The sequence below is a fragment of the Triticum dicoccoides genome, chromosome 5B (genome assembly GCF_002162155.2).
Source record: "Triticum dicoccoides isolate Atlit2015 ecotype Zavitan chromosome 5B, WEW_v2.0, whole genome shotgun sequence".
NCBI classification, from domain to species: Eukaryota; Viridiplantae; Streptophyta; class Magnoliopsida; order Poales; family Poaceae; genus Triticum; species Triticum dicoccoides.
Window position 1 is genome coordinate 142,817,103 of NC_041389.1, and position 14,574 is coordinate 142,831,676.

A 14,574-nucleotide genomic window follows, 5' to 3' on the forward strand; every position below is an offset into this window, starting at 1 on the left:
CAACCTAGAACGACGTGCATGCCATGTAGTAAACCGATTCGGAGGAAGTATAGTAAAAATGAGGTGATTTTACCGAGCGATCAGCGGGGGAGCATGGCCTGTCATGCGGTCCCACGTGTCATGATGTACCAAGGCGATGCACGTGTCCCTCTTGAGGCAGAAGCAATACTAGTACGTGGTTTGAGATGATGTCGGACCGAAGTGTGAAATAATGGTTGCTTCGTCCGTCTGGGAAGGTGCGGCATTGTGATTTGATGTCTCATTGCTTATTACTAACACTGGGCTGGTACGAGTGGGGTGCGTCCCCCTGCTGTTCTGCACTGTTATTTGGTGCTTGACACGTCGACCCGGTTGCACATGAGATGACCCCCCACATCCTTTGTCAAAATAAACAACACCCCTATCAATGCATTTCACTCTTCCGTGCAACGGACGGGCACCTTACTTGCTCCTACAGGTGCTTAAGCTTGCCACATAGGCATAAAGTCTGATGTGGCAAGTTAATCAAGAAGAGAGAGACTAGTTTGGTGACCCAAGAAAGAAACGGTGCTAAGCGCGTGTACCTACGTGAAAAGACAATTTTGAGTCTATAGCTAATTAAATGAAGCAAACTTAGCAACACCATTTCATTGGAAGAGGTCACTCCTTGGCAAATGCAATAAATACTAGTACTCCTTGTGTCCTATAATATAAGAACGTTTTTGGCACTACACTAGTGTCAAAAACGTTCTTATATTATGGGACGGAGGGAGTACGAAGAAAGAGATAGAGAGGAGTAAAAAAATACACTTATAGCCAACCTTATAGCCAACCTTGTTGTAGTATGAGTGACTAAGTGATAACTATGTATGACATGCCAACATCAGATAGCCTAACGCACCGTGTTAAATCTCCAAGGGCATGAACGCGTGAGCGACGCGACGGTCGTGGTAGGCCCGACCATGATACGGGCTGCTGGCAGCCCTTGGATCTGAGATCAAACGGTCGCATGGTAAGTTGCTGAAAATTTGTAGAATAACCCTCCAGGATAGGATATTCACCCATTGGTCTAGAATCACGCCATGCCACCGTTCGATCTCCGATCCAAGGGCTCTCGGAAGCCCGTATCATGGGAGAACGGAAAGCCACTACCCTGCCGTTCGCACGCTGGCAGTTCCCTCCTACTCGTCCCCGCACGTCCTTTAATACTACGGCGGTTCGCTCCTAGTCGTCCCGTCCATTCACATTATGGCAGTTCCACTAATCCTAAACCTCCTCCCAAATCCATGGCGTCCCAAATCTCCCCGATCGGCGATGAGTACAAGGTTAGAACCATCACCGGCGATGAGTTCGACGTCATCTACACCCGTTCTTCCGTGACGGTGAAAGGATGCCTTTCTCGCTTCAGACGCATGTTCGAAGACTCAGATGATGAGTGGGTCACCGGGCTAGATGTTGAGTACACCACAGTCGTGGGATGAGAGAAGGATCTAAAGGACGAAGAGAGGAAGAAGCCCGCCGTGATCCAGGTTTGCGTGCATGACTATGCTTGGTCTACCACATATGCCATGCCAACGTTGAGTGCCAGGATTTTAAGGACTTCCTCGAGAGCAACCTAGTCAAATTCGTTACTGTAGACTTTGGTAACGATAAAGAAGTCCTGCGTCGGATAGGCCTCGTTGTAGGCAACACCTTCGACCTCCAAAAGAATCGGCTGGTGTCCTCTCGCCAGCCTTCAATGCTGACCCTGGCAGGAGCCATGGTTCATCCTTCGTACGGTAAACTGGAGAAACCTCCATACACGTTTCATCGTCATGCATGGCAGCGGAATGTACTAGATATAGACCACATCCAGTACGCTGCAATGGATGGCTACCTTTGTTTCAATATCTAAAAGGGTTGGATGAAGAGTAACAGCCAAGTTGGCGGTTTAAGCAAAGAAGTATTGGCCAAGAGGAAGAGGAACAAGGACGAAGTCGAGGACGTGGACGAGGACTCCGAGTAAGGTGGCAGTGTCATTGCTCATGGTGGTTCTAATGCAGTGTCTACCGGAATAGTTGCAAAATTTAATTTCAGGTGTGCTTAATTTAATTTGAGAGGTGTGTTGGGCTGAGCCCCCAGTAGAACTATGTTATGTTTCTTCTTGTTACTTTAACTCTTCAGTAAGTACATACTAGTATTTCTTACATTTCATCTTTTAGTTGGTATAGTACTACCACTCATTTATTCACATTATATACGTACAATATATATGGCCAACATCATATAGCCAGCAGTTTAGTTGTCAAAGAATTTCAGGGTGCTTAGTTTTGTCAAAGAATTCCAGGGTGCTTAGTTTTATTTGAGGGGTGGGTTGTGCTGGACACCATTATTGTGACTAGCCTTTTTAATAGTACTATATGCATAATTTGTCGACGAGCGCTCTCTATATGTACCACCTTTTTTTTAATTTCAAGTTTTGCTCCATGGCGCAATCCATCGATACTACTGCTGTACAAAAGTATACATTTTTTAAAAGGCTAGAGGGCGGGGCAGTCTAGCTTGGTCGGTTTCACGAGAGGCGAGGGCCTTTGTGATTTGATGGCTCATTACTGCTGGAAGGCAGGGCCTTGTGATTTGACTGCTCGTATAAATGCGCCGACGACCTGATCGAGGAGGAGCAAACAACCATGCGGTATACTCAAGTTTTCCACTGGAGTAGTACTGCGACGGAGGAGCACGAAACACGGCAGCCCAGTGCCATATGGCGATAAAAAATGATCTAATTTGCTAGTCATCTCATTGTTAGCATTGTTCTATTCATTCCCTCAAAAAACAAAAACCATTGTTCTATTCATGCCTCGCAGAGAACGTGACATGTGCGGCAAAACACCCGAAGCAAAAGATGAAACACAACAGCAAAAGAAGAAGGAAGATTATCACCCCAAATGATCTAATTCGCCGCGGAGTCGTAACTGCTTCTTCATCGCCTCCATGGCCTCCATCTCCTTGCGCGTCTCCTCCGCCATCTTCTTCATTCTGTCCATGACGCGGGATTTCTCGACGCGATCCTTCATCATCTGTTCCATGGCCGCATTACGTACCTTGACAGCAGCCGGGTGCTCGATGCGGAGCTTCGCCAACTCCTCCTTCTGTTCCATGACGAGGGCCTGCAACATCTTCATCGAGGAACTACTATTCTCATGCAGCTTCTTCCAGCCGGCGTTCTTCTCCTTCAACAGGTCGATCTCATCGCAGAGCTTCGCCTTGTCCTCCTAAAGTCGCAGGATTTCGCCGGTCGCCTTCTTCTCCGAGGCAATTGTCGGTGTCAAAACCGGCGGATCTCGGGTAGGGGGTCCCGAACTGTGCGTCTAGGCGGATGGTAACAGGAGACAAGGGACATGATGTTTTTACCCAGGTTCGGGCCCTCTCGATGGAGGTAAAACCCTACTCCTGCTTGATTGATATTGATGATATGGGTAGTACAAGAGTGGATCTACCATGAGATCAAGGAGGCTAAACCCTAGAAGTTAGCCTATGGTATGATTGTTGTAATCGTTGTTCGTCCTATGGACTAAAACCCTCCGGTTTATATAGACACCGGAGAGGGCTAGGGTTACACAGAGTCGGTTACAATGGTAGGAGATCTATATATCCGTATCGCCAAGCTTGCCTTCCACGCCAAGGAAAGTCCCATCCGGACACGGGACGAAGTCTTCAATCTTGTATCTTCATAGTCTTGGAGTCCGGCCGATGATGATAGTCCGGTTATCTGGACACCCCCTAGTCCAGGACTCCCTCAGTAGCCCCTGAACCAGGCTTCAATAACGATGAGTCCGGCGCGCATATTGTTCGGCATTGCAAGGCGGGTTCCTCCTCCGAATAATTCGTAGAAGATTGTGAACACCAGGATAGTGTCCGGCTCTGCAAAATAAATTCCACATTCCACCGTAGAGAGAATAATATGTACACAGGTTCAATCTGCTGACGTATTTTGTGGCATGACGTCACACCACCACCAAGCCTTTACTTGAATCGTTTTTTATTATACCACCTCAGCACGTTTAGCGAAGCGGTTTCCTTGGCACGTCTTGTCGAAGCAGAGATCGTGTTCCCCTTATTCCGGGATTCCCATCAATACGGACGTGGGTAACCCAACCGCGCCATTGATGGTGGCGCTTGGGAGATAAGCGAGTTTTACCAGGCCGGTGGGGATGCATAGTCTTTGTCCGCCCATATATAAGGGGATAAGGATCCACCTTTTTTACCTATGCCTTCTTCCTCTTTTGCTTATCCATCTCCGCGCACTCGAGCTCCAGCGCCCAAGTCCGCACATCTCGTCTCAACCTTCTCCAGCCATGTCCGGAGCGGGAGGCAAGTGGATGGCCTCCTCCATTACGGAGGGGCACATTGAGAAGCTGGCAGCGCCGGATACCTCTCCAACGACATCGCGCACCGGCTGCCCGACGAGGGGCAGCTCATCCCCACCCCCAGGCCTCATGAGAGGGTCGTATTCCTTCCCCACTTCCTCCGCAGACTGGGCTTCCCACTTCATCCCTTCGTCCGGGGGCTCATGTACTACTATGGCTTGGACTTCCACGATCTGGCGCCAAACTTCATCCTCAACATCTCGGCGTTTATCGTTGTGTGCGAGGCCTTCCTCTGCATCCAGCCCCACTTCGGCTTGTGGCTAAAAACCTTCAATGTCAAGCCAAAGGTGGTGAAGGGCGTCCAAGCGGAGTGCGGAGGCGCCATGGTGGGCAAAATGCCCAACGTCATCTGGCTTGAGGGTGCCTTCATGGAGTCCGTCAAAGGGTGGCAATCGGGATGGTTCTACATCATCGAGCCGCGTGACCCTAAATGGGCAGCGGCCCCCGAGTTCAGATCTGGTATCCCCATGCAGCTCACCTCCTGGAAAGAGAAGGGCTTGCTACGGGGTAGTTCGGAGGAGCTGACAGGACTCCAGTCCTGTCTCCAGACCCTGGTGAACAAGAAGCTTAAGCTTGTCAATGTGATCCAGGTCATGCTCGTCCGCCGGATTCTCCCCTGCCAGCAACATGCCTTCAATTTGTGGGAGTTTGATGCGGCACAACACCGGACCCTGAGCGGGCTCTTCAACACGATGTACGAAGCTGCCTGGAGGGTGCTGTTCAAGGGCGGAGAAGCCCCCGCATCCGCAACTGAAGATCGCGGATTCAGCACGAAGCGCTCGGCCGGCGAGGTAAGCTTTGCTATCCTTTATGGGACGCTTATTGTTGGAAATCTGCCCTAGAGGCAATAATAAAAGGGTTATTATTATATTTCCTTGTTCATGATAATGTTCTTTTATTCATGCTATAACTGTATTATCCGGAAATCGTAATACACGTGTGAATACATAGACCATAACATGTCCCTAGTGAGCCTCTAGTTGACTAGCTCGTTGGTCGACAGATAGTCATGGTTTCCTGACTATGGACATTAGATGTCATTGACAACGGGATCACATCATTAGGAGAATGATGTGATGGACAAGACCCAATCCTAAGCATAGCACAAGATCGTGTAGTTCGTTTTGCTAGAGCTTTTCCAATGTCAAGTATCTCTTCCTTAGACCATGAGATCATGTAACTCCCGGATACCGTAGGAGTGCTTTGGGTGTACCAAACGTCACAACGTAACTGGGTGACTATAAAGGTGCACTACAGGTATCTCCGAAAGTGTCTGTTGGGTTGACACGGATCGAGACTGGGATTTGTCACTCCGTATGACGGAGAGGTATCTCTGGGCCCACTCAGTAATGCATCATCATAATGAGCTCAAAGTGACCAAGTGTTTGGTCACGGGATCATGCATTACGGTACGAGTAAAGTGACTTGCCGGTAACGAGACTGAACGAGGTATTGGGATACCGACGATTGAGTCTCGGGCATGTAACGTACCAATTGACAAAGGGAATAGTATACGGGGTTGCTTGAATCCTCGACATCGTGGTTCATCCGATGACATCATCGAGGAGCATGTGGGAGCCAACATGGGTATCCAGATCCTGCTGTTGGTTATTGACCTGAGAGCTGTCTCGGTCATGTCTGCGTGTCTCCCGAACCCGTAGGGTCTACACACTTAAGGTTCGGTGACGCTAGGGTTATTAGGAAGACTTGTATGTGATTACCGAATGTTGTTCGGAGTCTCGGATGAGATCCCGGACGTCATGAGGAGTTCCGGAAGGGTCCGGAGGTAAATATTTATATATGGGAAGTTGTCAAACGGACACCGGAAAGTTTCGGGGTCATATCGGTATTGTACCGGGACCACCGGAGGGGTTCCGGGGGTCCACCGGGAGGGGCCACCCCTCCCGGGGGGGCCACATGGGCTGCGTGGGGCAGCAGCCAGCCCCTGGTGGGCTGGGCGCCCCCCCCCCTTGGGCCCATGCGCCTAGGGTTGGGGGGGGGACCCTAAAGGGGGCGCACCCCCTTGCTTGGGGGGCAAGTTTCCCCCCCTGGCCGCCGCCCCCCCTTCTAGATCCCATCTAGAGGGGCCGGCCCCCCTTGCCCCTTCCCCTATAAATAGAGGGGTGAGGGGAGGGCAGCCAAACCACAAGCCAAGGCGCAGCCCCTCCCCTCCCCAACACCTCTCCTCCTCCACGTGCTTGGCGAAGCCCTGTCGGAGTACTGCTTCTCCACCATCATCACGCCGTCGTGCTGCCGGTGGAGCTGTCTTCCTCAACCTCTCCTTCCTCCTTGCTGGATCAAGACGGAGGAGACGTCGCCCGTACCGTACGTGTGTTGAACGCGGAGGTGCTGTCCGTTCAACACTTGGTCATCGGTGATCTGAATCACATCGAGTACGACTCCATCATCACCGCTCCCTCGAACGCTTCCGTACGCGATCTACAAGTGGTATATAGATGCAAACTCACTCCCTTGACTCGTTGCTTAGATGAACTCATAGATGGATCTTGGTGAAACCGTAGGAAAAATTTTAATTTTCTGCAACGTTCCCCAACACTTATTTCTTTCATAGTTTGACTCTATGTGGGATCTAAAACTCCTGATGCCTTTAACAGGACTGGCAGAGGACGTCCGGACAGGTTGACTGTCCGGCTCCCCTTCCCGAAGACCCAGTGGACACCCGTTTAACGGGGCTGCTGGTTCCGGCCCTTTACGTGGTGCCGAAGAAGAAGGCCACGGGAACCCGAAGGAGTTCCCGGCGCCAGGTGGTATCGGACTCATCGTCCGATGGCTCCGAGGCGGACTCCTCCCCTGAAGACGAGGAGGAGAAAGAGGACTCTCCCCCAGAGGGGGGAGAGAGGAAGAGGAAGGCTTCCCCAATGGGGGAGGCCGAAGGGCCCAAGAAGGGAAGGACCCTTCCTCCGGACTGCTCCGCCAATGCCGACGACGGCGACGAGGGGTGGCCCTCAAGGGCCAAGCCCCCGGCGAGATCGTAAGTATCCGGATTCCTGAATAATTTATAATTTCTCTTTTGTGCCACATAGTGTCCTTCTAATGCCGCATACAACCTGTAGTCCGGCCGAGGATGATTTTCCCGCTTCTTCGAGCGGGTCCTTGGCTCCGTCGGATGTGGATTCCATTCCGACCGCCTCCACCCCTCGTGATGCTGAGGAAGCCGAGGTGGGTTCCCAGGAGGGGACCCGCCAGGAGGGGGAGGCTCCGGAGGTGCCCCAGGGCAACCTCCCGGACTTTGCACCGGACTCCGCACCGGAACCCGCAGTGGTTCCGGAGTCCAGCAGGCGGCCCCTTCGTAAGAAGGGCAAGACTGTGACACCGGCAGCCTCCGTCCAACCGGAGGCGCCGGACAACTTGTTGGAGGCGCTCAACGGCGCTTCCATCGAGGAAGAACACCGCACTATCATGAGTGCGGTGATTCAGAAGGTTCAGCTTGCCAAGAGCGGGCTGACCGAAGCCTGCAGCAGCCTTCTAACAGGCTTTGAGGTAAGAAGTTTTTAAAATATGTAATATAATACCGTATAGACAGTAGCCCCTGATGCTCGGTTCGGTGTTCGGAAAGAAAAGCCGGACTGAGCATCTAAAAAGATATACGCAGGAGTTCTAAAAATTATGTCGATATGGGATTGCAGGCTGCGCTGCTGACCTCTGCCGCATTGACTGCGGAGGTTGGTGCTTTGAAGCAGGACCTCGAGCGGTCCGAGAACGAGCTCGGCCTTGCCAAGAAGCAGCTCGAGGACAAAGAAGGTGAGTAACACCGTATTAAATTTGTACCTTACAGAAAAAGATTTTGGTTGCAATAGAAATAACAAGGATAACATGGGCACTACAGGGGCCACGAACGAGGTGGCGACCCTGATGGAGGCCATGTCCGCGGCCGAATGTAATGCGGCCGCGGAACGAGCGGAGCGAGAGAAGCAGGAGGCGCGGGTGGCGGAGGTGCGTCAAGAGCTCCAGGCTCTCATGGAAAAGCATGAGAGTTTGGAGCGCGACTCGAAGACTCGAGAGTTCGAGCTTGCCTCGGCTCTTGAGAGTGCCAAAGCCGCTAAGGCCGAGGCCCATAAGGCCCTCCAGGAGATTGAGGCGGTGAAGAAAATAGCGGCGGGTAAGGCATTTTTCATGCAAAGCAAGCATGTGAATGTGAATTACTTGTTACCCGAATTCGGAGCTCTCTAGGAGCGTTTGCAGATCTGCCTCGCAGCGTGTCCGATGCCGCCGCATTCTACCAGGCCGAGGAGGGGAGCTCAACGGAGAAGGTTTTCTGGTCTCAGTATGCTGAGGCCGGACATCCGGTGCCCCTTAGCGACCAGCTGAAGCAGCTGGTCGAGCTCCACTAGGTAGCCGAGCAGGCCATGAAGGGCCTCATAGTCCGGCTGTGGCCTGAAGAGGCCATGCCTGGGAGCTACTTCGGCCTCGTGCGGCGGCTGGTGGATGCGTGCCCCTGGGTGGAAGTCATCAAGCGCTCCGCCTGCATTGAAGGTGCCCGTCGGGCCCTTGCCCGCGCAAAGGTGCACTGGGGCAGGCTGGATGCTGAGAGGCTTCTGACGGACGCGCCGCCGGCGGGCAAGGAGTATCGTACGCCCGAAATGTATTATAAGAGTGTCTTGAAGGGTGCCCGCAAGATTGCGGATGAGTGCCCCATAGATGTAATATTTGAGTAGACTCGCAATGTGTTATCCTGTGTGCTGAAAACTTTGTTCATATGCGCTAAGCAACGCTTATTAATTTAAAATATTACCTTCTGTGCGGCCGTTTATCAAATCTGAGAGATGGCAAGTCGTCGACTTCAGCCCCCATGCCACGAGTGCTGGGGTGTTCGGGATAAACTTGCGCTTTCTTGTTCCCATTTTTGGGTCCATCTAGGGAGGCACTCAACACAATGAACAAGGCAACCGGACTTATAATGCTTGAACACTCTCACTTGGCCATAGAATTCTATAATTTTAAATTTCGGCGAAGCCCCTAGTGTTCGGAAGACTGAGTTCGTGGCGCTATCCATGCCTGGGCCGGACGAAGCCGGTTCCTCGCTCTAAGCGGCATAAGTCTTTAGGGACTCGAAAAGACCTCTTGAACAGCGACCAACTCTCGCCTTATCATGACGGTTAGTTTTAGCTTTCTCCACTGAGGCACTCGCCCAGCTCAACCGGGGCGCAATCGCAGTGGTTCTCCCAATGCTACCTTAGCCGATAGAACGGAACGTAAGGTACCAAAACATGGGAGCTGGGCAAACCCAACTATTGACCCAAGACATGACTCGGAGCCGATGCATATAGTGCTATAAGTTCGGGGTGCCGCACTTGTGAAAGTGTTCGGACTTATCACACCGTAATGCGGGGAACATAAGCCCCTGGTGTATTTGGCCGTACCAAAGTGTACGGATGCAAGATGTCATAAATGAACATATATGTAAAAAAAGGAATGCAATTATAAGCGAAAAGTGATGCATTGTTTATTCAAGGAATTCTGCCGTGAGTGCAGAACGATACAAATAGTGCGGTAAGCGAGGGTTGGACTATTAGACATGTCTCCCTCCAGGGGTAGGCTGCGGAATGGTGTATTAAACAGATTTAATGCTCATAATGGAGACCACCTGAGTATTCGTCGTAGCCTTTTGTGCTTCCCTGGCTGTTGCATCGTGAGTTCGGTAGATTCACCGCCGGACAGGGTCTCTGGTGAACGGAGTCATGTGGATAAATAAAAAAAAGGAAAAGAAAAAGAGCGACACACTTGGGAGCCCCTGGTGTGGTTGAGCCGCACTCTGGGCCTGTCGTGGTCGTGCCCCTCCCCCTATGCCCATGGTATCTCCAGAGCATAATGATGTACGCGAAGGGCTAGTCTTGCAATCATGCAAGGGCTGGGGTTGGGGCCGCATTGCTATGCGTGCTCGGAACGTGCTAGGTGGTCTTGATGTACGTTACTCCTGGCGCGTTTAGCCATGTCCGGTCGTTTGACGGCCGGACTCGAAAATTGCCTTAAGAGGTTGCTCTGTACTTCTGCCGTGAGAGCCACTGTGTGTTCCTCCGTTCGAAGGGAGCGTTCAGTGTTTCCGTTGACCGTGATGACTCCACGAGGGCCTGGCATCTTGAGCTTAAGGTATGCATAATGCGGTACCGCGTTGAACTTTGCAAACGCGGTTCGTCCGAGCAGAGCGTTATAGCCACTGCGGAACGGGACTATGTCGAAGATTAACTCCTCACTTCGGAAATTATCCGGGGATCCGAAGACCACTTTCAGTGTGACTCAGCCTGTACAATTGGCCTCAACATCTGGTATGACGCCTTTGAAGGTCGTCTTTGTAGGTTTAATCCTTGAGGGGTCTATGCCCATCTTGCACACTGTATCCTGATAAAGCAGGTTCAGGCTACTGCCGCCGTCCATCAGGACTCTAGTGAGGTGAAATCCGTCGATGATTGGGTCTAAAACCAATGCGGCGAATCCGCCATGGCGGATACTGGTGGGGTGGTCCTTCGATCGAAAGTGATCGGGCAAGAGGACCATGGATTGAACTTCGGGGCGACTGGCTCCATCGCATATACGTCCCTAAGTGCATGCTTCCGCTCCCTCTTGGGTATGTGGGTTGCGTATATCATGTTTACCGTCCGCACTTGTGGGGGGAAACCCTTCTGTCCTCTACTGTTCGGCGGCCGGGTCTCTTCCTCGTCATCGCTATGCAGCCCCTTATCATTGTTTTCGGCAATTAACTTGCCTGCCTGCTTGAATACCCAACAATCCCTGTTGGTGTGGTTAGCTGGCTTTTCGGGGGTGCCATGTATCTGGCAAGAGCGGTTGAGTATTCAGTCCAAATTGGACGGACCCGGAGTAGTTCTTTTAAATGGCTTTTTCCGCTGACCGGGTTTAGAGCCTCTAAATCCGATGTTGACTGCCGTATCCTCAGTGTTATCACCGTTAACGCGGCGTTTGTTTTTGTTATGACGCGACCTGCCATTGCGGTCCTTGTTGTCCGGACTGCCAGAATTTTTGCTGAGGTTGTTACTGCGGGCTAGCCAGCTGTCCTCCCCCGCACAGAAGCGGGTCATGAGTGATGTGAGGGCTGCCATGGATTTCGGCTTTTCCTGTCCTAGGTGCCGGGCCAGCCACTCATCGCGGATGTTATGTTTGAAGGCTACGAGGGCCTCTGCATCCGGACGGTCGACGATTTGATTTTTCTTTGTTAAGAACCGTGTCCAGAACTGTCTGGCGGATTCGTCTGGCTGCAGAATTATGTGGCTTAGGTCATCGGCGTCTGGTGGTCGCACATATGTGCCCTGGAAGTTGTCGAGAAATGCGGCTTCCAGGTCCTCCCAACACCCAATTGACTCTGCTGGCAAGCTGTTAAGCCAATGCCGAGCTGGTCCTTTAAGCTTGAGTGGGAGATACTTGATGGCGTGTAGATCGTCACCGCGGGCCATATGGATATGAAGGAGATAATCTTCGATCCGAACTGCGGGGTCTGTTGTGCCATCATAGGATTCGATGTTTACGGGTTTAAAACCTTCAGGGATTTGATGATCCATTACTTCATCTGTGAAGCAGAGTGGGTGTGCGGCGCCTCTATACTGGGCAATATCACGATGTAGCTCAAAAGAGCTTTGTCTGCTGTGTTCGGCCCGGCCGGAGTTGCTGTATCCGGTGCGACGGTAGTCGTCGTGGATAGTGGGGCGCCCACGTGATCCGTAGATAGATCTTGATTGTCTTGCCTTGTCCTCCAGTACGTCTCTCAAGTCCGGCGCATTCCCCCGTGGCTTCGCGCTTTTCGAGCGGTGCCGTGGTACGGTTCTGGTGGAGGGCCTAGATGCCTCTCTGTCACGGCCACGAGGTGGTCGGTCTGCCGTACTGTGCGCTGGTGATGAAGGTTTATATGCTTCCTCCTCTAATCGGGGGAGCAACTTGCATTTTGGGTAGCTTTTGGAGGGGCGTTCGAGTTCATGCTCTTTGGCCGCGAGGACCTCGGTCCATTTGTCGGCCAGCAGGTCTTGATCAACTCGAAGCTGTTGCTGCTTTTTCTTTAGGCTGTTCACCGTGGCCATTAGCCTGCGTTTAAAACGCTCTTGTTCGACGGGATCCTTGGGCACGCCGAATTCGTCGTCGTTGAGGCTTGCCTCGTCTCCGGAGGGAGGCATGTAATTGTCATCCTCTATCTCCTTGTTTGCCGCTCTCTCTTGAGGGCTGGCTTCTCCGTCCTCCTGTGCTGAATCTGGCTGGAGGGGGTTGTCTTCGGCACTCTCTGGGGTGTTATTATCTCCGGTGCCGGAATCTCCATTCTTGCTGTGGCGGGATTTAGAGCGGCGCCACTGTCGTCGGCGCTTGGGCTGTTTCTTAGAGGAATCTGCCTCCGCTGCTTCTTCGCCGTCCCCATCCTTTGGGATGTCCACCATGTATATGTCGTATGACGAGGTGGTCTTCCAGTGCCCCGTAGGCGCTGGTCCTTGATCGTCTCCGGCATCGTCGTCCATACCGTCGATGTCTTCGGAGTCGTAGTCTAGCATGTCGGTTAAATCGTCGACAGTGGCTACAAAGTGGGTGGTGGGTGGGCTTTGAATTTCTTCATCATCCGCATCCCAACAATCCTGACTGCAATCCGGCCAGGGCTCTGCTGGTAACGAGAGATACTTTAGCGAATTCAGAATGTCGCCAAAGGGTGAGTGCTGAAAGATGTCCGCAGCGGTGAACTCCATGATCGGCGCCCAATCGGATTCGATTGGCAGGGGCGCAGGAGGTTCGGAGTCCGGTAAGGAGTCCGGCACCTCGGAGTCACGAGCTTTGCAGGGGACAAGGTCAGTATTCGGCTCCATCGCCATAGAAGTTGCAGCCCCCGAGGCGGTGTCCAGCCACCTGTCCTCGATCTGCGCGGCCGGCTCCGAACTATGGGTCAGAGCGGACTCGTGTGCAGCCTCCAGGGTGCTGTCCGGCGGTAGAGCTAAGTCATGCCCATCGTGACAGTGCGGCACGCTCGGCTGTGGCTCGAATCCATCGAAGATCAAGTCTCCGCAGATGTCAGTCGTGAAGTTTAGGCTTCCAAATCTGGCCTGATGGCCAGGGGCGTAGCTTTCGATCTGCTCCAGATGGCCAAGTGAATTGGCCCGCAGTGCAAAGCCGCCGAACACGAAGATCTGCCCGGGGAGAAAAGTCTCACCCTGGACTGCGTTGTTGTGGATTGAAGAAGCCATCAAGCCTATCGGTGACGACACAGAGGAACTCTCAATGAAAGCACCAATGTCAGTGTCAAAACCGGCGGATCTTGGGTAGGGGGTCCCGAACTGTGCGTCTAGGCGGTTGGTAACAGGAGACAAGGGACACAATGTTTTTACCCAGGTTCGGGCCCTCTCGATGGAGGTAAAACCCTACTCCTGCTTGATTGATATTGATGATATGGGTAGTACAAGAGTGGATCTACCACGAGATCAAGGAGGCTAAACCCTAGAAGCTAGCCTATGGTATGATTGTTGTAATCGTTGTTCGTCCTACGGACTAAAACCCTCCGGTTTATATAGACACCGGAGAGGGCTAGGGTTACACAGAGTCGGTTACAATGGTAGGAGATCTACATATCCGTATCGCCAAGCTTGCCTTCCACGCCAAGGAAAGTCCCATCCGGACACGGGACGAAGTCTTCAATCTTGTATCTTCATAGTCTTGGAGTCCGGCCGATGATGATAGTCCGGCTATCCGGACACCCCCTAGTCCAGGACTCCCTCAGCAATGCTCTTCTTCAGCAGCATCACCAAGCCGGCGGTCAACTCCCCCTGCTGATTGAGCTCCGCGGGCATGTCGTCGAGGCTCTCCTTCAACAACTCCGTCAAGCCTTGGATGAACTCCTTCTGCTTATTGAGGTGCTTATTGAGCTGATCGGGCATGCCATCGAGGGATAACGACTCCAGTTCCTCCGGCTCGGCATGTTCGCCTCCGCGGCTAGGGCGCTCCTGGGAGCCATCGCCTGCCCGTGAGAGATCTTTCGAGGTCTCTGTGTGGCGGCGAGCCCTCTCTTTTTTTTCGCAGCCTTGGTTGCCGCTCCCTTGTTACGAGTAGTTCTCGACCTAGAGCTCTGCTCACCGGCCATGGCAACGACGAACGAAGAAGAAGCACTTATGAGGAGGAAAGGTAGAGTAATTTTCGGTTAGGTAGTTCCCCTTTTAATAACCTAAGTACTAGCACTAGTAGTACTAATACCTGC